The sequence below is a fragment of the Dromaius novaehollandiae genome, chromosome 3 (assembly GCF_036370855.1).
Source record: "Dromaius novaehollandiae isolate bDroNov1 chromosome 3, bDroNov1.hap1, whole genome shotgun sequence".
Classification (NCBI taxonomy): Eukaryota; Metazoa; Chordata; class Aves; order Casuariiformes; family Dromaiidae; genus Dromaius; species Dromaius novaehollandiae.
In genome coordinates, this window is record NC_088100.1 from 126,019,334 (window position 1) to 126,043,082 (window position 23,749).

A 23,749-nucleotide genomic window follows, 5' to 3' on the forward strand; every position below is an offset into this window, starting at 1 on the left:
GGTTTCGTTACGATCCCAAGGACGAGATTAAGACGCTAAAACCGGTCAAATATCGTACAACCTTTTACCTTTATTTTCCACGAAGTGGGGAGAAAAGGAGCAGAGCCAGAGGTTGGAACAGGATTTAATAGGCATACAGGAGGGAGGGGAATGATCACATGCAGGGCTCAGCTGGAGCAGGGCACTGAGCAGTACCTCGGTTCCATGCAACCAGGCCCTTTTTGCCCTGCCTCACTCCTTCTCTTTCCACTCCCGTGTCCTTCCCCTGAACATCCCGGAGCGTGTTGGCCACATTGCTCAAAGTCTCTCCGCTCCATGCCAGAATTCTCTTCACGGCTGCATCCCCTATGTCCTTTGGGCGATGATCCCCTTGATTCACCGAGTATCACAGAGAGAGAAGGAGAGTTTCTTTCCTTGACACGTCTTGGCAGGTCTTGCCTCGGGGACAGTGGCCAAATCGCTCTCCTATGGTGGCCAGAGGAGCAGCTGGTTCAGTGTGGTCTTTTCCTCATGGGCACAGGCCCATGGCTTCCTCCACTTGTCCTTGTTCCCTTGATCTTTTGCTGAGGGCTTTCTGTTCAGTCTAGTGAGTTTTGATCCAGATGGTGTAAGCCTCGGATCTTGAGGACGGCTCGCTTCATGTCTCCGTGAAGCAGGGTGAGCTGCTGGCTGAGGAAGACGAATGCTTCCCTGGTCTTGCTCAGGAGCCTCGTCCTGCCCTGAGTGCTCACCCTGCTCCTGCGTGCTGAGCCAGGAGCCGGGGTGCTGAGCCTTCCTGGCCCCTGGGCCTCAGGGCAAGGGGCACACCCACCATGCCCCTGTTGGCTGTGGACCTCCTGCACAGCTGCTCTGCAGGCAGCTGAGACCTTTGTCCGACTCCAGACCAGCATCTTGACTGAGGCTGGTGGGGAGCAGCCTCGGCTCTCGTCCTGCCTGCTCCCTGCCTTGCTGGGCTCCAGGGCTTTCTGGTCGCAGACCATCTCCTGCCCCAGCTGCCCACCCTCGTGCTGGGCCACTGCTCTCTCCGACTGTTGCTCACAGCCAGCAGCCATGCCAAGCCAGACCTCATGGTGCTCCTTGCCATTGCGCCTGCTCATCTGCTCAGCATCCCTCTCCAGAGGGCAGCAGTCAGGCTGTGGCTCTGTGCTGTGCTGGGTGGCCTGGGGAAGGCAGGGTGGATGCTGAGGGAGGAGCTGGCCATGGCTATCCGCGTGGTGCTGTTGAGGGGCTGGCTCCAGGGCCTGGAGCGGGGGTGCTCCGACTGAGCTCCCAGGCAAGCCCCACTGGTGATGAAGCCTCTTTGCCCGGATATGGAGCTCCAGGGCCTCCCGGGCCTCCTCTGGCAGAAACAGGGCCTCCGTCGTATGGAAGTAGATGGGGACTGCACCAGAGTGCAGTGGTGCAGGGGGTGCAGGGGACATCAGCTTGCGTGCAGATGCCTCGTAGGAGCGTTGCACCAAGGTGGGGAGGCTTCCCAGATGGGTCTCCAGGCACTTCCTTTCTGTGTGCGTCCGCAACCTCCTCCAGAAATCCTCTCCCAGCTCCAGCCTTGACACAAGGTGAGGCGAGGCACCACCGGGCAGGCTGCTACTGCCATCAGCCATGCACAAGCCCAGGGCAGTGGTTGAGCTGGCCTCATTGCTGCTGTGGCTCTTCAGCAGTGCATGAGTTGACCCTGCAAGCGCACTGGCCTGCCTGTGAAGCGTGAGGTCTGGGAGGGCTGCAGCTGGAGCAAGCGGCCCCAGAGCCTCCAACCCCCGCTGGGGCAGCCCCCCACGCCGGGCAATGAGTCTCCTCCGCACGCTGCGCCCCGCGTAGAGACTGGAGCCGAACGAGGAGGGTGATTCTGACCCGCTGGAGGCCCAGGGGCTTTCTCGCACCGAGCACAGCCACCGCTGCATCTCCCAGGTGGCCTCACTGCAGGTCCTGCAGCTGAGGTCGTAGCAGAGGAACTGGCCCAGGGAGCTGCCTTCGGTGTCAAGGAGCCGGCCTCTGCAGCCAGACACCTGCTTCTGACCACCTGCAACACAGCAGGGGGACAGGGGACAGAGCACCCTGAGCAGGGCTGAGGAGGATCTAACGCACAGCCAGACCTTGCAGCCACCTTGCAGCTGGGCGCAGGGCCTGGTCCCCCCAGTGTGGGTGCACCCTGGCCCGGGGCAACTGCTGGGGCACCGGGAATGCAGCCGACTGGAGAGAGCCCATCTCCGGGACCAGCCTGGCATCCTGCAAGGTGAGGGTGAGCGCTCGGTACTGCAGAGACCAGAGCCGTACTGCAGCAGGGAGGAGGGCAGCCCTCCCCTCCACAAGGCCAAGAGCAGGGCACCACAGAGAAAGGCCCTACAGACTGGGCCCACAGACAACCCCTCTTTGACCCTCCTCCCAGCAGGGCCCATGGGACAGGAGATGAGACACAGCAGGGACCCTGGGGACCCCAGGACAGCCGGAGGTAGCAGAGATGGACGAGGCATCCCCGTGCCCCAGGACGCCGCAGCAGCCTGTCCCATAGCAAACCCCCTGGGAACAGCACCCAGATGTGGGGGGCATGAAACCAGAGCGCGGCTCACCTGCATCCTGGGCCTCCACGCACCTACGCCAGCATCGCCTCCCGGGAGAGACCTGCAGGCACAGAAGCACTGGCACAGTGACTCCAGCCTTGGCGGAGCCTGCAGAAAGGTCCCAGGCCCTAACCCGCAGTGTGTGGGGGTCCCCCCAGCCAGGGGCCTCCCTGCAGGGCAGCAGCCGGCAGCTGCAGGGCCAGGCCGGCCGGGAAGGGCTGCCCCAGAGCCTCCCTCCTACCTGGCGAAGTTTGCTGGAGGCACGGCACCAGCTACGCAGGGCAGCCCAGGCCACCAGGAGCAGAAGCAAGCCGCCGCCCCAGAGCACAGAGACCCAGATGCGCTGGGTCAGACCCACAGCATCCAGCATGGTGAGGCCGGAGGCCGGGGGCCAAGTGTTCAGGAGCAGACACGGTCCTTCAGAGCTGCCCTCCCAGCCCTGCCCCTTTCCCAGCAGAGCAGCAGCCGCAGAGGGCTGTGATAGTGAGGTCACTGCCACAGCTGCACTGTGAGGTCTGTGAATGCATCAGAAACCCCCAGCAGAGGGGCAGTGGAGGGGGGAGGAGGAGAGCAGGCAAAGGGCACTGGGCTGCAACAGCGTCTGTGAGGAAGGGCAGAGCCAGAGCAGTGCTGGTCAGCTGGGAGAGGAAGATGGATGCGGCAAGCTGGGACAGGGGACACTGGTCCTACACCCTGTCCTGGAGAGTGGCCCACCAGCTTCTGGTTTGGGCTTTGCACTTTGCTCTGGAAGGCCAAGGGCACTTGGGGTCTGCCCCAGCCCCAGACTGTTCCTGTAAAACAAAGGCCCCCTCGGTCACCTCTGTGGTAATCTCAGCTACCTTTGCAACAGCAGTGGTCGGTCATGGCCTACCTCCTGCCCCGAGCTCCAGGAGCACACAGCCCTCGCCTGTCTCCTCAGAGCCTTCTTCCACTGTAGGGCTTCACTGCTGGCACCGCTGCCCCGAGCCTCCCCACCAGGCCCTGGGTCAGCACGAGTTCTGGCCAGATGTGGGCACCTCTGGCGAGGGCTGTCAAGGACAACCAGAAGGGCAGGGGCCCTAGTGGCAAAGGACAGAGAAAAGGCAGAGATCCTGAATGCCTTCTTTGCCTCCCTCTTTGCTGGTAAGACCTGCCTCAGGAATCCCAGGCCCTGGAGAGCAGGGAGAAAGCCTGGAGAAAGGAAGACTTTATCTTTTGAGACCCTGGACATCAACCGTGCCTAAGGGCCAAAGCTGAGTCAGGGTGTCGCCCTGGAGGGAGCCCCTTTCCCGGTCCCCAGCCTGCTGCTCCCGACCAGAGCTGTGGCTCTTGAACAGCGCCAGGCACAGCCTGATCCAACCTCTTCCAGCTACCCTCTCCCAGCCAGCAAGCTCTCGGGGGGCCTGTCCCGATCCAATATCGGGAGGGTTTCGTTACGATCCCAAGGACGAGATTAAGACGCTAAAACCAGTCAAATATCGTACAACCTTTTACCTTTATTTTCCACGAAGTGGGGAGAAAAGGAGCAGAGCCAGAGGTTGGAACAGGATTTAATAGGCATACAGGAGGGAGGGGAATGATCACATGCAGGGCTCAGCTGGAGCAGGGCACTGAGCAGTACCTCGGTTCCATGCAACCAGGCCCTTTTTGCCCTGCCTCACTCCTTCTCTTTCCACTCCCGTGTCCTTGCCCTGAACATCCCGGAGCGTGTTGGCCACATTGCTCAAAGTCTCTCCGCTCCATGCCAGAATTCTCTTCACGGCTGCATCCCCTATGTCCTTTGGGCGATGATCCCCTTGATTCACCGAGTATCACGGAGAGAGAAGGAGAGTTTCTTTCCTTGACACGTCTTGGCAGGTCTTGCCTCGGGGACAGTGGCCAAATCGCTCTCCTATGGTGGCCAGAGGAGCAGCTGGTTCAGTGTGGTCTTTTCCTCATGGGCACAGGCCCATGGCTTCCTCCACTTGTCCTTGTTCCCTTGATCTTTTGCTGAGGGCTTTCTGTTCAGTCTAGTGAGTTTTGATCCAGATGGTGTAAGCCTCGGATCTTGAGGACGGCTCGCTTCATGTCTCCGTGAAGCAGGGTGAGCTGCTGGCTGAGGAAGATGAATGCTTCCCTGGTCTTGCTCAGGAGCCTCGTCCTGCCCTGAGTGCTCACCCTGCTCCTGCGTGCTGAGCCAGGAGCCGGGGTGCTGAGCCTTCCTGGCCCCTGGGCCTCAGGGCAAGGGGCACACCCACCATGCCCCTGTTGGCTGTGGACCTCCTGCACAGCTGCTCTGCAGGCAGCTGAGACCTTTGTCCGACTCCAGACCAGCATCTTGACTGAGGCTGGTGGGGAGCAGCCTCGGCTCTCGTCCTGCCTGCTCCCTGCCTTGCTGGGCTCCAGGGCTTTCTGGTCGCAGACCATCTCCTGCCCCAGCTGCCCACCCTCGTGCTGGGCCACTGCTCTCTCAGACTGTTGCTCACAGCCAGCAGCCATGCCAAGCCAGACCTCATGGTGCTCCTTGCCATTGCGCCTGCTCATCTGCTCAGCATCCCTCTCCAGAGGGCAGCAGTCAGGCTGTGGCTCTGTGCTGTGCTGGGTGGCCTGGGGAAGGCAGGGTGGATGCTGAGGGAGGAGCTGGCCATGGCTATCCGCGTGGTGCTGTTGAGGGGCTGGCTCCAGGGCCTGGAGCGGGGGTGCTCCGACTGAGCTCCCAGGCAAGCCCCACTGGTGATGAAGCCTCTTTGCCCGGATATGGAGCTCCAGGGCCTCCCGGGCCTCCTCTGGCAGAAACAGGGCCTCCGTCGTATGGAAGTAGGTGGGGACTGCACCAGAGTGCAGTGGTGCAGGGGGTGCAGGGGACATCAGCTTGCGTGCAGATGCCTCGTAGGAGCGTTGCACCAAGGTGGGGAGGCTTCCCAGATGGGTCTCCAGGCACTTCCTTTTTGTGTGCGTCCGCAGCCTCCTCCAGAAATCCTCTCCCAGCTCCAGCCTTGACACAAGGTGAGGCGAGGCACCACCGGGCAGGCTGCTACTGCCATCAGCCATGCACAAGCCCAGGGCAGTGGTTGAGCTGGCCTCATTGCTGCTGTGGCTCTTCAGCAGTGCATGAGTTGACCCTGCAAGCGCACTGGCCTGCCTGTGAAGCGTGAGGTCTGGGAGGGCTGCAGCTGGAGCAAGCGGCCCCAGAGCCTCCAACCCCCGCTGGGGCAGCCCCCCACGCCGGGCAATGAGTCTCCTCCGCACGCTGCGCCCCGCGTAGAGACTGGAGCCGAACGAGGAGGGTGATTCTGACCCGCTGGAGGCCCAGGGGCTTTCTCGCACCGAGCACAGCCACCGCTGCATCTCCCAGGTGGCCTCACTGCAGGTCCTGCAGCTGAGGTCGTAGCAGAGGAACTGGCCCAGGGAGCTGCCTTCGGTGTCAAGGAGCCGGCCTCTGCAGCCAGACACCTGCTTCTGACCACCTGCAACACAGCAGGGGGACAGGGGACAGAGCACCCTGAGCAGGGCTGAGGAGGATCTAACGCACAGCCAGACCTTGCAGCCACCTTGCAGCTGGGCGCAGGGCCTGGTCCCCCCAGTGTGGGTGCACCCTGGCCCGGGGCAACTGCTGGGGCACCGGGAATGCAGCCGACTGGAGAGAGCCCATCTCCGGGACCAGCCTGGCATCCTGCAAGGTGAGGGTGAGCGCTCGGTACTGCAGAGACCAGAGCCGTACTGCAGCAGGGAGGAGGGCAGCCCTCCCCTCCACAAGGCCAAGAGCAGGGCACCACAGAGAAAGGCCCTACAGACTGGGCCCACAGACAACCCCTCTTTGACCCTCCTCCCAGCAGGGCCCATGGGACAGGAGATGAGACACAGCAGGGACCCTGGGGACCCCAGGACAGCCGGAGGTAGCAGAGATGGACGAGGCATCCCCGTGCCCCAGGACGCCGCAGCAGCCTGTCCCATAGCAAACCCCCTGGGAACAGCACCCAGATGTGGGGGGCATGAAACCAGAGCGCGGCTCACCTGCATCCTGGGCCTCCACGCACCTACGCCAGCATCGCCTCCCGGGAGAGACCTGCAGGCACAGAAGCACTGGCACAGTGACTCCAGCCTTGGCGGAGCCTGCAGAAAGGTCCCAGGCCCTAACCCGCAGTGTGTGGGGGTCCCCCCAGCCAGGGGCCTCCCTGCAGGGCAGCAGCCGGCAGCTGCAGGGCCAGGCCGGCCGGGAAGGGCTGCCCCAGAGCCTCCCTCCTACCTGGCGAAGTTTGCTGGAGGCACGGCACCAGCTACGCAGGGCAGCCCAGGCCACCAGGAGCAGAAGCAAGCCGCCGCCCCAGAGCACAGAGACCCAGATGCGCTGGGTCAGACCCACAGCATCCAGCATGGTGAGGCCGGAGGCCGGGGGCCAAGTGTTCAGGAGCAGACACGGTCCTTCAGAGCTGCCCTCCCAGCCCTGCCCCTTTCCCAGCAGAGCAGCAGCCGCAGAGGGCTGTGATAGTGAGGTCACTGCCACAGCTGCACTGTGAGGTCTGTGAATGCATCAGAAACCCCCAGCAGAGGGGCAGTGGAGGGGGGAGGAGGAGAGCAGGCGAAGGGCACTGGGCTGCAACAGCGTCTGTGAGGAAGGGCAGAGCCAGAGCAGTGCTGGTCAGCTGGGAGAGGAAGATGGATGCGGCAAGCTGGGACAGGGGACACTGGTCCTACACCCTGTCCTGGAGAGTGGCCCACCAGCTTCTGGTTTGGGCTTTGCACTTTGCTCTGGAAGGCCAAGGGCACTTGGGGTCTGCCCCAGCCCCAGACTGTTCCTGTAAAACAAAGGCCCCCTCGGTCACCTCTGTGGTAATCTCAGCTACCTTTGCAACAGCAGTGGTCGGTCATGGCCTACCTCCTGCCCCGAGCTCCAGGAGCACACAGCCCTCGCCTGTCTCCTCAGAGCCTTCTTCCACTGTAGGGCTTCACTGCTGGCACCGCTGCCCCGAGCCTCCCCACCAGGCCCTGGGTCAGCACGAGTTCTGGCCAGATGTGGGCACCTCTGGCGAGGGCTGTCAAGGACAACCAGAAGGGCAGGGGCCCTAGTGGCAAAGGACAGAGAAAAGGCAGAGATCCTGAATGCCTTCTTTGCCTCCCTCTTTGCTGGTAAGACCTGCCTCAGGAATCCCAGGCCCTGGAGAGCAGGGAGAAAGCCTGGAGAAAGGAAGACTTTATCTTTTGAGACCCTGGACATCAACCGTGCCTAAGGGCCAAAGCTGAGTCAGGGTGTCGCCCTGGAGGGAGCCCCTTTCCCGGTCCCCAGCCTGCTGCTCCCGACCAGAGCTGTGGCTCTTGAACAGCGCCAGGCACAGCCTGATCCAACCTCTTCCAGCTACCCTCTCCCAGCCAGCAAGCTCTCGGGGGGCCTGTCCCGATCCAATATCGGGAGGGTTTCGTTACGATCCCAAGGACGAGATTAAGACGCTAAAACCAGTCAAATATCGTACAACCTTTTACCTTTATTTTCCACGAAGTGGGGAGAAAAGGAGCAGAGCCAGAGGTTGGAACAGGATTTAATAGGCATACAGGAGGGAGGGGAATGATCACATGCAGGGCTCAGCTGGAGCAGGGCACTGAGCAGTACCTCGGTTCCATGCAACCAGGCCCTTTTTGCCCTGCCTCACTCCTTCTCTTTCCACTCCCGTGTCCTTGCCCTGAACATCCCGGAGCGTGTTGGCCACATTGCTCAAAGTCTCTCCGCTCCATGCCAGAATTCTCTTCACGGCTGCATCCCCTATGTCCTTTGGGCGATGATCCCCTTGATTCACCGAGTATCACGGAGAGAGAAGGAGAGTTTCTTTCCTTGACACGTCTTGGCAGGTCTTGCCTCGGGGACAGTGGCCAAATCGCTCTCCTATGGTGGCCAGAGGAGCAGCTGGTTCAGTGTGGTCTTTTCCTCATGGGCACAGGCCCATGGCTTCCTCCACTTGTCCTTGTTCCCTTGATCTTTTGCTGAGGGCTTTCTGTTCAGTCTAGTGAGTTTTGATCCAGATGGTGTAAGCCTCGGATCTTGAGGACGGCTCGCTTCATGTCTCCGTGAAGCAGGGTGAGCTGCTGGCTGAGGAAGATGAATGCTTCCCTGGTCTTGCTCAGGAGCCTCGTCCTGCCCTGAGTGCTCACCCTGCTCCTGCGTGCTGAGCCAGGAGCCGGGGTGCTGAGCCTTCCTGGCCCCTGGGCCTCAGGGCAAGGGGCACACCCACCATGCCCCTGTTGGCTGTGGACCTCCTGCACAGCTGCTCTGCAGGCAGCTGAGACCTTTGTCCGACTCCAGACCAGCATCTTGACTGAGGCTGGTGGGGAGCAGCCTCGGCTCTCGTCCTGCCTGCTCCCTGCCTTGCTGGGCTCCAGGGCTTTCTGGTCGCAGACCATCTCCTGCCCCAGCTGCCCACCCTCGTGCTGGGCCACTGCTCTCTCCGACTGTTGCTCACAGCCAGCAGCCATGCCAAGCCAGACCTCATGGTGCTCCTTGCCATTGCGCCTGCTCATCTGCTCAGCATCCCTCTCCAGAGGGCAGCAGTCAGGCTGTGGCTCTGTGCTGTGCTGGGTGGCCTGGGGAAGGCAGGGTGGATGCTGAGGGAGGAGCTGGCCATGGCTATCCGCGTGGTGCTGTTGAGGGGCTGGCTCCAGGGCCTGGAGCGGGGGTGCTCCGACTGAGCTCCCAGGCAAGCCCCACTGGTGATGAAGCCTCTTTGCCCGGATATGGAGCTCCAGGGCCTCCCGGGCCTCCTCTGGCAGAAACAGGGCCTCCGTCGTATGGAAGTAGGTGGGGACTGCACCAGAGTGCAGTGGTGCAGGGGGTGCAGGGGACATCAGCTTGCGTGCAGATGCCTCGTAGGAGCGTTGCACCAAGGTGGGGAGGCTTCCCAGATGGGTCTCCAGGCACTTCCTTTTTGTGTGCGTCCGCAGCCTCCTCCAGAAATCCTCTCCCAGCTCCAGCCTTGACACAAGGTGAGGCGAGGCACCACCGGGCAGGCTGCTACTGCCATCAGCCATGCACAAGCCCAGGGCAGTGGTTGAGCTGGCCTCATTGCTGCTGTGGCTCTTCAGCAGTGCATGAGTTGACCCTGCAAGCGCACTGGCCTGCCTGTGAAGCGTGAGGTCTGGGAGGGCTGCAGCTGGAGCAAGCGGCCCCAGAGCCTCCAACCCCCGCTGGGGCAGCCCCCCACGCCGGGCAATGAGTCTCCTCCGCACGCTGCGCCCCGCGTAGAGACTGGAGCCGAACGAGGAGGGTGATTCTGACCCGCTGGAGGCCCAGGGGCTTTCTCGCACCGAGCACAGCCACCGCTGCATCTCCCAGGTGGCCTCACTGCAGGTCCTGCAGCTGAGGTCGTAGCAGAGGAACTGGCCCAGGGAGCTGCCTTCGGTGTCAAGGAGCCGGCCTCTGCAGCCAGACACCTGCTTCTGACCACCTGCAACACAGCAGGGGGACAGGGGACAGAGCACCCTGAGCAGGGCTGAGGAGGATCTAACGCACAGCCAGACCTTGCAGCCACCTTGCAGCTGGGCGCAGGGCCTGGTCCCCCCAGTGTGGGTGCACCCTGGCCCGGGGCAACTGCTGGGGCACCGGGAATGCAGCCGACTGGAGAGAGCCCATCTCCGGGACCAGCCTGGCATCCTGCAAGGTGAGGGTGAGCGCTCAGTACTGCAGAGACCAGAGCCGTACTGCAGCAGGGAGGAGGGCAGCCCTCCCCTCCACAAGGCCAAGAGCAGGGCACCACAGAGAAAGGCCCTACAGACTGGGCCCACAGACAACCCCTCTTTGACCCTCCTCCCAGCAGGGCCCATGGGACAGGAGATGAGACACAGCAGGGACCCTGGGGACCCCAGGACAGCCGGAGGTAGCAGAGATGGACGAGGCATCCCCGTGCCCCAGGACGCCGCAGCAGCCTGTCCCATAGCAAACCCCCTGGGAACAGCACCCAGATGTGGGGGGCATGAAACCAGAGCGCGGCTCACCTGCATCCTGGGCCTCCATGCACCTACGCCAGCATCGCCTCCCGGGAGAGACCTGCAGGCACAGAAGCACTGGCACAGTGACTCCAGCCTTGGCGGAGCCTGCAGAAAGGTCCCAGGCCCTAACCCGCAGTGTGTGGGGGTCCCCCCAGCCAGGGGCCTCCCTGCAGGGCAGCAGCCGGCAGCTGCAGGGCCAGGCCGGCCGGGAAGGGCTGCCCCAGAGCCTCCCTCCTACCTGGCGAAGTTTGCTGGAGGCACGGCACCAGCTACGCAGGGCAGCCCAGGCCACCAGGAGCAGAAGCAAGCCGCCGCCCCAGAGCACAGAGACCCAGATGCGCTGGGTCAGACCCACAGCATCCAGCATGGTGAGGCCGGAGGCCGGGGGCCAAGTGTTCAGGAGCAGACACGGTCCTTCAGAGCTGCCCTCCCAGCCCTGCCCCTTCCCCAGCAGAGCAGCAGCCGCAGAGGGCTGTGATAGTGAGGTCACTGCCACAGCTGCACTGTGAGGTCTGTGAATGCATCAGAAACCCCCAGCAGAGGGGCAGTGCAGGGGGGAGGAGGAGAGCAGGCGAAGGGCACTGGGCTGCAACAGCGTCTGTGAGGAAGGGCAGAGCCAGAGCAGTGCTGGTCAGCTGGGAGAGGAAGATGGATGCGGCAAGCTGGGACAGGGGACACTGGTCCTACACCCTGTCCTGGAGAGTGGCCCACCAGCTTCTGGTTTGGGCTTTGCACTTTGCTCTGGAAGGCCAAGGGCACTTGGGGTCTGCCCCAGCCCCAGACTGTTCCTGTAAAACAAAGGCCCCCTCGGTCACCTCTGTGGTAATCTCAGCTACCTTTGCAACAGCAGTGGTCGGTCATGGCCTACCTCCTGCCCCGAGCTCCAGGAGCACACAGCCCTCGCCTGTCTCCTCAGAGCCTTCTTCCACTGTAGGGCTTCACTGCTGGCACCGCTGCCCCGAGCCTCCCCACCAGGCCCTGGGTCAGCACGAGTTCTGGCCAGATGTGGGCACCTCTGGCGAGGGCTGTCAAGGACAACCAGAAGGGCAGGGGCCCTAGTGGCAAAGGACAGAGAAAAGGCAGAGATCCTGAATGCCTTCTTTGCCTCCCTCTTTGCTGGTAAGACCTGCCTCAGGAATCCCAGGCCCTGGAGAGCAGGGAGAAAGCCTGGAGAAAGGAAGACTTTCTCTTTTGAGACCCTGGACATCAACGGTGCCTAAGGGCCAAAGCTGAGTCAGGGTGTCGCCCTGGAGGGAGCCCCTTTCCCGGTCCCCAGCCTGCTGCTCCCGACCAGAGCTGTGGCTCTTGAACAGCGCCAGGCACAGCCTGATCCAACCTCTTCCAGCTACCCTCTCCCAGCCAGCAAGCTCTCGGGGGGCCTGTCCCGATCCAATATCGGGAGGGTTTCGTTACGATCCCAAGGACGAGATTAAGACGCTAAAACCGGTCAAATATCGTACAACCTTTTACCTTTATTTTCCACGAAGTGGGGAGAAAAGGCGTGTGTGTGTGGGGGGGGGGGGAAGGCGAAGGGGAGGCGAAGGGAAAAAGGGAACAAGGGTAAGGGGAAAAGATAGAGAAAAGTTGGAAAAGGAGAGAGGAAGCTAGCTACCACCACTCCGAGGCCGATGATGTTCCGCTGACTCCGCTCGAATCACAGCTCAAGCTGGGGGGCCTCCGACGAGGGACGAGGAGCGAGGGCCGAGAGAGGGAGCGAGTGGGGGGGGGGGCAAACAAAGAAATCCCTCGGCAATTATAGCTGTTTCAAATTAAGTTTTCCCACCCCTCACGTGGTAGTTCAGACCAATAGTAATATTTGGGTCTGGGGTCTCCTGCTCCTTATTGGGTCTCATCACTGTCCCTAGGGAGGCCGTTTACTCTTGCCGTTTCTGCTGACAGGTGTGTCTCCATTCTTAGGTCCAGCCATTAGCTCTCAAGGTCCTGACAAAGAAGGTGATAACTCCAGCAATTAGCACTGTTTCAGCAGTGCACAGGAATGCAAATTGCTGGTAACGCCCTTATCATTCCCGCCTGCAGCAGCTCTGGGCCCTTTCTCACTGTACTAGGGAGTGCGGCCTAAGGCTTCAGCAGATTTAGCCACTCATGCCAAGCAGGTTTTATAGAAGTTGTGCTAAAAACAGACAATAATTTACAGTCCAGATCCCAAAGTCTCTGCCCGATTGTGGTCTCGTTCAGTGCAGGCTCGGTGTGTCCCGGGTGGTCGCAGGGAGACCATCTCAGGGGTCGCAGCAGCCCAGTCCTGTTTCCGCCAGGGACAGATGGCTTGTTCGGGGTTGTGGCCTGCCTGCAGGCACAGGAAAGGAAAACCTCCTTCCAAGACACTGCCGAAACTCCGCCAAAGCCAAGTGAGAAATTGGGAGCAACCCATGTGAACAGCTCCTCCCAAGACAATATCAATATTGATATCGAACCCCATCGATGGGTGTGGAATTGGACCAGGCATCGATGGCGCTCGATCTGGAGAGGGAGGTTGGTAGGTAGCAAGGAATTATACAAGGTAAAAAACATTGAAGCGGCAACTGCACCTAACAAATACAATATTAACTGTTTCACCCGTGGTGCCTCTGGTAACCAGGACCACAAATTGCCACTCCAGCCGTTCCAGGTTTGGACGGGGACGTGGGCTATTTTTCTAATAACTCTGGTTAACTGGAGAACTACCTTGCCTACATCATCTATTTCTAAACAACAGTTGGAAATATTTAATTTCCCACACACCCCTCCCTCTTCAGCTAACAGATAGTCTAAAACCATGCGGTGCTGAAGGATTGCCGTGCGCATCTGTTGGGACTGGAGAGTTAAAAGATCTATTGCATCAGCGGTTTTGTTGGTAATAATTTCTAGAGCCACTTTTAGGTTGTAAATTGGTTCTCTCACCCCCGATATTAGTTCATTAGGATTCCAGGTTGCAGGCCCATAATGTTGAATTATTTGTTCAGGAGGCCACTCATTATTTCCCCATTTTTGCATCCCACCCAAATCTACCTTAATGGATCGCGTCTTACGGGCAACCCTTCTGTCCCCGAGGTTATCATATACCTTTATGCCTAACCGAGGTCTGCCTGTTTCTGGTAAAAGGAAAAACAACGGTCTGATAATCCCTATGTAACAAATTCCCGACCACCCCGCGGGTAAAAATTTATATGCTGTGTGTCCACAGATCCAATAATGCCCCTTCTTAGCTCCGATGCCCTGAGCAAATGGCCCGTTTATCCCTGGTGGGAATTGAAAGTAAGTTGTGTCTCTGTCACCCAGAGGGCTGAAAAATGTGGTTGCCCCATCACCTATTCAGCCGGTACAATACCAAGCCCCAGAAGTGTCTTTCCATTCGCAGGTTCGCTTGTAAGGGGGATAATTGGGTCGTTGGTGAGTTACAGTTTCATTTTTGTTTGACCAGTATCCCTCAAGTCCCCAGTTGTGCCCCGTTTCATCGAGCCACATCCATAGCTGGAGATTCCTGTCTTTATCGAGTAGTTTACAAGTGAGTGTCCATTGACTTTCCCCCACTTCAATCCCTCCCTCCTGGGTACAATTTAAACAATATTGTCCCATGGCTGGGAACTGAATTTGCCAGGTCCCACCGTCGTTCCACGTGTCACGCGCAGTTTCGCTGTAATTGCTTACGATCTGGTCTGGGGTGGGGGATGTGGACATCCATGGCCAGTTTGATAACCCTATCGGTCCTCTGCACACCCAGCAGTGGCTTAAATGGAAAGTTTGGCTTACTGCTTTTGCCAGCAACATGAACTCGTTGTTCTCGAAGGGATTAAATGGGTGGGGGGAAGGTAGGGGGAGTGGTCGTTCGTCACCCTCGTGGATGCATCCTTGAATCAGGATGGTCCAGGGCAGTAGGTGCATCTTGGTCAGACCGCCGCCCTTGAAAACAGGAAGAAGAACAAACTCGCTCCTCAGGTCAGAAGGAGGGAATAATCCATTTTGTGTGAATCTTGTGGGTTTTCCCACTAGCATCTTTTGCTCTCCAAGTACATTTATTATTCTATTAACCTCCCAGCTGTTTTGCTCCCGAAAAGGAAGCCATTCCGGGCAGCCTTTGAACACCGTGTATGAGTCCATGTAGATGTGTACAGGGGAAGTAGCCTGGCCTTTGCATTGGAATACGCTCCACACTGCAGCCAGCTCTCCCACCTGTATGGGGACAGTTTTGAGCTCTTGTGCTAGCGCATGATGGGCTAGCACAGGGGAATGCTTGTACCCCTGAGGTAGTCGAGTGAATGTGTATTGCTGTCCCTCCCACGTGAAGGCAAAACGCTCTTGGTCCTCAGGCTGTAAAGGGACCATAAAAAACATGTCTTTGACATCAGTTGTTGCCATCACAGGGTGGGACTGCTCCTGGGTAGTCGCTATTAATTCAGCAATGTTTGGCACAGCTGCCATCAATGGGCCTGTATTGTTATTTCATTGCCAATAGTCTACAGTTAGTCTCCACTTATCATTTGGTTTTCAGACTGGCCATACAGGGGAATTGAAGGGGGACTGTGCTGGGATCACAACTCCCTGTTTTTTCAGGTCCTCCAATACTGGGCTAATTCCCTCTCTCGCTCCCAAAGGTAACGGATAGGGTTTTACATTAGTCAGCCGGGAAGGGGGGAGGGGAGGTGTCGCTTGCAGCAAGCGCACTGCCACCCCGAAATCTCCGGTCAGTCTTCTGACCTGAGGAACGCCGAAAGACCACGAATTCCCCTGGGAATCCCGCCACTGTTTCCCCTTCAGGACGCCTATGCCTAAGAGGTTCATTTGAAAAGGCCCCACAGCCACCATGGTGTCCACAGGACTCTCTTCCCCTGGTAACCACAGTGTTACCGGGGTCATGGGCACAGTCTGGGTCTTCCCCAGAGCACTTAAAACTGTTAGGTGTTTGCAGGGGACCGAGATGCCACACCGTTCCGCCTCACTCCGTGTTAGCGCTGTAATTTGGGCCCCTGTGTCAATTAAAAAAGTTACAGGCCTTCTCTTCGGCCCCACCGCTAGGGTGATTGACAAGTCTCCTTTGTTACTGCAGGTGAGCTGTCTTCTAAACACCCGCCCTCCGCCTCCCCCCTCACCCTGAGGGGGCGGAGGAGCCAGTTTTCCCGCCACCCTTTTGTCCTCCTCCAACTCCTCCCCCACGTTTAACGCCGGTCCGGGGAGTGGTTTCGGTCTGGGCGGGGGTCTCTGTCCAGACCACCTCCGTACCAGGAGCTCTAGTTTTTTGGTCGGGAGCCCGTCCATCAAGTCTCGGGGCACGCCTTTTTGCAGCCCCAGTTGCCACAGTCCCTGCTGGGTCAGGGATCTTTCTCTTCTGGCTAAGTCTGGGCTCCTCCCAGAAAATGCCAGCGGCTTGTTTGCTGGCTCTGCCGCCGGCACGGCCCTAGTTTCCACCCTTTGGTAAATCCAGCTGACTGGCCCGTATTCTCTCTCATAATTAATCAATTCCTGGGCTATCTCCCCCCAGGTCCACACCTTTTTCCCTAGCCGACCATGCTCGGAGGTGACCATCCCCTCCAGGGCAGCCGCGATTCTCTCCTCGCGGGGCACATTTTGGATTCTCCCCTGCAATTGAATCCCAATAGGTTTCAGGGAATCAGGAAGTCCCCGTATTAGGGGCGTCATCCGCTCGGGATCTACTGGCAATAACATCGGAGAGCTCAAGTTCGGCTTGAGTTCCCGATCGTACATCATTTGCAGACAAGCTGCCTTTTGTACACTTTCCAGCAATTGATCGACGGAACCTGTTATAGCTAGGGGATCCCCCCTTTCCAAAGGGTTCAGCCCCCCCCGCCCAATACGCAGCCCTCTGAGTCAGGGACCACGGGGCTCGGCGATCGCCGGTTGTGAGGAACACGCCCGGGCCCCAATATCCCTCTGCCTCCTTTCCAGATAGCAGGATCCCGTCCCCCCCCCGACAGAGATGCCCTCCACACGTATTCGGTTTCGGATTCCCTAGCCGTTCTGGCAAAATCTTTTCGCAGCTTGGCCAATTCGGTAGCTGTGAAAGGGATTTCTTTGGTAACAACCTGAGGGCGGTTGTCGCTATCATCCTCGTATATATATTCCGTTTTGACTAGTGGGCACATATGGGGTGGGCCGTCTACGGCCTCCTTTAATCTTTTTAGGTCCCTTTGGGGGTAAATTTGGCGTACCCCTTTTCCCTCGAGCAGCACCTCAGTTTCGGTGAGGGTGTCTGCCTCCCTCAGGAGCTGGTTTCTTAGCTCCGCTTTCAGTATCAGATTTTGGTGCTTCTCTTCCTCCAGTGCCCGCTTGGTTTCCCGTAATTGTTCTTGCAGCGGCGCTAGGGCTGCTTGTAGCGCGGCAACCACAGCCTCCGCCTGACAAGGTGCCCGCTGCCTGTCCTCCACCGCAGCTGCTAGGCACGCTCCTAGCACAGCGCAAACAATAGCTTTCCCTTTTCCTCTCTTAACTTTAGCTTCTTTTTGCAAGACCGCTATTCGGTCCACTACACTTTGCAATTGGAACCAATGGTCCCGTGCCCAGTCTCGTCCCGGGGGCGAGGGACGAGAACGGTGTATTTCCAAAAGGTCATACAATTTCTCGATTTCCTCACAAAAATCGCCTGCCTTCTGGGCAGCCATATCCTACAAAGGGGATTTCGTCCCGGGAGGGCCAAACCTTAAAGGAGTCCAAGTTTCCCCTATACACTCCCGGGAGGCCAAACCGTAAGCTACTACAAAAAATGTCCTACAAAGGGGATTTCGTCCTGAGGGGGTCACACCTTAAAATCCAAGTTTCGCCAATTAGATGTCCCGCTCCAATATCGGGAGGGTTTCGTTACGATCCCAAGGACGAGATTAAGACGCTAAAACCGGTCAAATATCGTACAACCTTTTACCTTTATTTTCCACGAAGTGGGGAGAAAAGGAGCACAGCCAGAGGTTGGAACAGGATTTAATAGGCATACAGGAGGGAGGGGAATGATCACATGCAGGGCTCAGCTGGAGCAGGGCACTGAGCAGTACCTCGGTTCCATGCAACCAGGCCCTTTTTGCCCTGCCTCACTCCTTCTCTTTCCACTCCCGTGTCCTTGCCCTGAACATCCCGGAGCGTGTTGGCCACATTGCTCAAAGTCTCTCCGCTCCATGCCAGAATTCTCTTCACGGCTGCATCCCCTATGTCCTTTGGGCGATGATCCCCTTGATTCACCGAGTATCACGGAGAGAGAAGGAGAGTTTCTTTCCTTGACACGTCTTGGCAGGTCTTGCCTCGGGGACAGTGGCCAAATCGCTCTCCTATGGTGGCCAGAGGAGCAGCTGGTTCAGTGTGGTCTTTTCCTCATGGGCACAGGCCCATGGCTTCCTCCACTTGTCCTTGTTCCCTTGATCTTTTGCTGAGGGCTTTCTGTTCAGTCTAGTGAGTTTTGATCCAGATGGTGTAAGCCTCGGATCTTGAGGACGGCTCGCTTCATGTCTCCGTGAAGCAGGGTGAGCTGCTGGCTGAGGAAGATGAATGCTTCCCTGGTCTGGCTCAGGAGCCTCGTCCTGCCCTGAGTGCTCACCCTGCTCCTGCGTGCTGAGCCAGGAGCCGGGGTGCTGAGCCTTCCTGGCCCCTGGGCCTCAGGGCAAGGGGCACACCCACCATGCCCCTGTTGGCTGTGGACCTCCTGCACAGCTCCTCTGCAGGCAGCTGAGACCTTTGTCCGACTCCAGACCAGCATCTTGACTGAGGCTGGTGGGGAGCAGCCTCGGCTCTCGTCCTGCCTGCTCCCTGCCTTGCTGGGCTCCAGGGCTTTCTGGTCGCAGACGATCTCCTGCCCCAGCTGCCCACCCTCGTGCTGGGCCACTGCTCTCTCAGACTGTTGCTCACAGCCAGCAGCCATGCCAAGCCAGACCTCATGGTGCTCCTTGCTATTGCGCCTGCTCATCTGCTCAGCATCCCTCTCCAGAGGGCAGCAGTCAGGCTGTGGCTCTGTGCTGTGCTGGGTGGCCTGGGGAAGGCAGGGTGGATGCTGAGGGAGGAGCTGGCCATGGCTATCCGCATGGTGCTGTTGAGGGGCTGGCTCCAGGGCCTGGAGCGGGGGTGCTCCGACTGAGCTCCCAGGCAAGCCCCACTGGTGATGAAGCCTCTTTGCCCGGATATGGAGCTCCAGGGCCTCCCGGGCCTCCTCTGGCAGAAACAGGGCCTCCGTCGTATGGAAGTAGATGGGGACTGCACCAGAGTGCAGTGGTGCAGGGGGTGCAGGGGACATCAGCTTGCGTGCAGATGCCTCGTAGGAGCGTTGCACCAAGGTGGGGAGGCTTCCCAGATGGGTCTCCAGGCACTTCCTTTCTGTGTGCGTCCGCAACCTCCTCCAGAAATCCTCTCCCAGCTCCAGCCTTGACACAAGGTGAGGCGAGGCACCACCGGGCAGGCTGCTACTGCCATCAGCCATGCACAAGCCCAGGGCAGTGGTTGAGCTGGCCTCATTGCTGCTGTGGCTCTTCAGCAGTGCATGAGTTGACCCTGCAAGCGCACTGGCCTGCCTGTGAAGCGTGAGGTCTGGGAGGGCTGCAGCTGGAGCAAGCGGCCCCAGAGCCTCCAACCCCCGCTGGGGCAGCCCCCCACGCCGGGCAATGAGTCTCCTCCGCACGCTGCGCCCCGCGTAGAGACTGGAGCCGAACGAGGAGGGTGATTCTGACCCGCTGGAGGCCCAGGGGCTTTCTCGCACCGAGCACAGCCACCGCTGCATCTCCCAGGTGGCCTCACTGCAGGTCCTGCAGCTGAGGTCGTAGCAGAGGAACTGGCCCAGGGAGCTGCCTTCGGTGTCAAGGAGCCGGCCTCTGCAGCCAGACACCTGCTTCTGACCACCTGCAACACAGCAGGGGGACAGGGGACAGAGCACCCTGAGCAGGGCTGAGGAGGATCTAACGCACAGCCAGACCTTGCAGCCACCTTGCAGCTGGGCGCAGGGCCTGGTCCCCCCAGTGTGGGTGCACCCTGGCCCGGGGCAACTGCTGGGGCACCGGGAATGCAGCCGACTGGAGAGAGCCCATCTCCGGGACCAGCCTGGCATCCTGCAAGGTGAGGGTGAGCGCTCGGTACTGCAGAGACCAGAGCCGTACTGCAGCAGGGAGGAGGGCAGCCCTCCCCTCCACAAGGCCAAGAGCAGGGCACCACAGAGAAAGGCCCTACAGACTGGGCCCACAGACAACCCCTCTTTGACCCTCCTCCCAGCAGGGCCCATGGGACAGGAGAGGAGACACAGCAGGGACCCTGGGGACCCCAGGACAGCCGGAGGTAGCAGAGATGGACGAGGCATCCCCGTGCCCCAGGACGCCGCAGCAGCCTGTCCCATAGCAAACCCCCTGGGAACAGCACCCAGATGTGGGGGGCATGAAACCAGAGCGCGGCTCACCTGCATCCTGGGCCTCCACGCACCTACGCCAGCATCGCCTCCCGGGAGAGACCTGCAGGCACAGAAGCACTGGCACAGTGACTCCAGCCTTGGCGGAGCCTGCAGAAAGGTCCCAGGCCCTAACCCGCAGTGTGTGGGGGTCCCCCCAGCCAGGGGCCTCCCTGCAGGGCAGCAGCCGGCAGCTGCAGGGCCAGGCCGGCCGGGAAGGGCTGCCCCAGAGCCTCCCTCCTACCTGGCGAAGTTTGCTGGAGGCACGGCACCAGCTACGCAGGGCAGCCCAGGCCACCAGGAGCAGAAGCAAGCCGCCGCCCCAGAGCACAGAGACCCAGGTGCGCTGGGTCAGACCCACAGCATCCAGCATGGTGAGGCCGGAGGCCGGGGGCCAAGTGTTCAGGAGCAGACACGGTCCTTCAGAGCTGCCCTCCCAGCCCTGCCCCTTTCCCAGCAGAGCAGCAGCCGCAGAGGGCTGTGATAGTGAGGTCACTGCCACAGCTGCACTGTGAGGTCTGTGAATGCATCAGAAACCCCCAGCAGAGGGGCAGTGCAGGGGGGAGGGGGAGGAGGAGAGCAGGCGAAGGGCACTGGGCTGCAACAGCGTCTGTGAGGAAGGGCAGAGCCAGAGCAGTGCTGGTCAGCTGGGAGAGGAAGATGGATGCGGCAAGCTGGGACAGGGGACACTGGTCCTACACCCTGTCCTGGAGAGTGGCCCACCAGCTTCTGGTTTGGGCTTTGCACTTTGCTCTGGAAGGCCAAGGGCACTTGGGGTCTGCCCCAGCCCCAGACTGTTCCTGTAAAACAAAGGCCCCCTCGGTCACCTCTGTGGTAATCTCAGCTACCTTTGCAACAGCAGTGGTCGGTCATGGCCTACCTCCTGCCCCGAGCTCCAGGAGCACACAGCCCTCGCCTGTCTCCTCAGAGCCTTCTTCCACTGTAGGGCTTCACTGCTGGCACCGCTGCCCCGAGCCTCCCCACCAGGCCCTGGGTCAGCACGAGTTCTGGCCAGATGTGGGCACCTCTGGCGAGGGCTGTCAAGGACAACCAGAAGGGCAGGGGCCCTAGTGGCAAAGGACAGAGAAAAGGCAGAGATCCTGAATGCCTTCTTTGCCTCCCTCTTTGCTGGTAAGACCTGCCTCAGGAATCCCAGGCCCTGGAGAGCAGGGAGAAAGCCTGGAGAAAGGAAGACTTTATCTTTTGAGACCCTGGACATCAACGGTGCCTAAGGGCCAAAGCTGAGTCAGGGTGTCGCCCTGGAGGGAGCCCCTTTCCCGGTCCCCAGCCTGCTGCTCCCGACCAGAGCTGTGGCTCTTGAACAGCGCCAGGCACAGCCTGATCCAACCTCTTCCAGCTACCCTCTCCCAGCCAGCAAGCTCTCGGGGGGCCTGTCCCGATCCAATATCGGGAGGGTTTCGTTACGATCCCAAGGACGAGATTAAGACGCTAAAACCGGTCAAATATCGTACAACCTTTTACCTTTATTTTCCACGAAGTGGGGAGAAAAGGCGTGTGTGTGTGGGGGGGGGGGAAGGCGAAGGGGAGGCGAAGGGAAAAAGGGAACAAGGGTAAGGGGAAAAGATAGAGAAAAGTTGGAAAAGGAGAGAGGAAGCTAGCTACCACCACTCCGAGGCCGATGATGTTCCGCTGACTCCGCTCCAATCACAGCTCAAGCTGGGGGGCCTCCGAGGAGGGACGAGGAGCGAGGGCCGAGAGAGGGAGCGAGCGGGGGGGGGGGGGGGGCAAACAAAGAAATCCCTCGGCAATTATAGCTGTTTCAAATTAAGTTTTCCCACCCCTCACGTGGTAGTTCAGACCAATAGTAATATTTGGGTCTGGGGTCTCCTGCTCCTTATTGGGTCTCATCACTGTCCCTAGGGAGGCCGTTTACTCTTGCCGTTTCTGCTGACAGGTGTGTCTCCATTCTTAGGTCCAGCCATTAGCTCTCAAGGTCCTGACAAAGAAGGTGATAACTCCAGCAATTAGCACTGTTTCAGCAGTGCACAGGAATGCAAATTGCTGGTAACGCCCTTGTCATTCCCGCCTGCAGCAGCTCTGGGCCCTTTCTCACTGTACTAGGGAGTGCGGCCTAAGGCTTCAGCAGATTTAGCCACTCATGCCAAGCAGGTTTTATAGAAGTTGTGCTAAAAACAGACAATAATTTACAGTCCAGATCCCAAAGTCTCTGCCCGATTGTGGTCTCGTTCAGTGCAGGCTCGGTGTGTCCCGGGTGGTCGCAGGGAGACCATCTCAGGGGTCGCAGCAGCCCAGTCCTGTTTCCGCCAGGGACAGATGGCTTGTTCGGGGTTGTGGCCTGCCTGCAGGCACAGGAAAGGAAAACCTCCTTCCAAGACACTGCCGAAACTCCGCCAAAGCCAAGTGAGAAATTGGGAGCAACCCATGTGAACAGCTCCTCCCAAGACAATATCAATATTGATATCGAACCCCATCGATGGGTGTGGAATTGGACCAGGCATCGATGGCGCTCGATCTGGAGAGGGAGGTTGGTAGGTAGCAAGGAATTATACAAGGTAAAAAACATTGAAGCGGCAACTGCACCTAACAAATACAATATTAACTGTTTCACCCGTGGTGCCTCTGGTAACCAGGACCACAAATTGCCACTCCAGCCGTTCCAGGTTTGGACGGGGACGTGGGCTATTTTTCTAATATCTCTGGTTAACTGGAGAACTACCTTGCCTACATCATCTATTTCTAAACAACAGTTGGAAATATTTAATTTCCCACACACCCCTCCCTCTTCAGCTAACAGATAGTCTAAAACCATGCGGTGCTGAAGGATTGCCGTGCGCATCTGTTGGGACTGGAGAGTTAAAAGATCTATTGCATCAGCGGTTTTGTTGGTAATAATTTCTAGAGCCACTTTTAGGTTGTAAATTGGTTCTCTCACCCCCGATATTAGTTCATTAGGATTCCAGGTTGCAGGCCCATAATGTTGAATTATTTGTTCAGGAGGCCACTCATTATTTCCCCATTTTTGCATCCCACCCAAATCTACCTTAATGGATCGCGTCTTACGGGCAACCCTTCTGTCCCCGAGGTTATCATATACCTTTATGCCTAACCGAGGTCCGCCTGTTTCTGGTAAAAGGAAAAACAACGGTCTGATAATCCCTATGTAACAAATTCCCGACCACCCTGCGGGTAAAAATTTATATGCTGTGTGTCCACAGATCCAATAATGCCCCTTCTTAGCTCCGATGCCCTGAGCAAATGGCCCATTTATCCCTGGTGGGAATTGAAAGTAAGTTGTGTCTCTGTCACCCAGAGGGCTGAAAAATGTGGTTGCCCCATCACCTATTCAGCCGGTACAATACCAAGCCCCAGAAGTGTCTTTCCATTCGCAGGTTCGCTTGTAAGGGGGATAATTGGGTCGTTGGTGAGTTACAGTTTCATTTTTGTTTGACCAGTATCCCTCAAGTCCCCAGTTGTGCCCCGTTTCATCGAGCCACATCCATAGCTGGAGATTCCTGTCTTTATCGAGTAGTTTACAAGTGAGTGTCCATTGACTTTCCCCCACTTCAATCCCTCCCTCCTGGGTACAATTTAAACAATATTGTCCCATGGCTGGGAACTGAATTTGCCAGGTCCCACCGTCGTTCCACGTGTCACGCGCAGTTTCGCTGTAATTGCTTACGATCTGGTCTGGGGTGGGGGATGTGGACATCCATGGCCAGCTTGATAACCCTATCGGTCCTCTGCACACCCAGCAGTGGCTTAAATGGAAAGTTTGGCTTACTGCTTTTGCCAGCAACATGAACTCGTTGTTCTCAAAGGGATTAAATGGGTGGGGGGAAGGTAGGGGGAGTGGTCGTTCGTCACCCTCGTGGATGCATCCTTGAATCAGGATGGTCCAGGGCAGTAGGTGCATCTTGGTCAGACC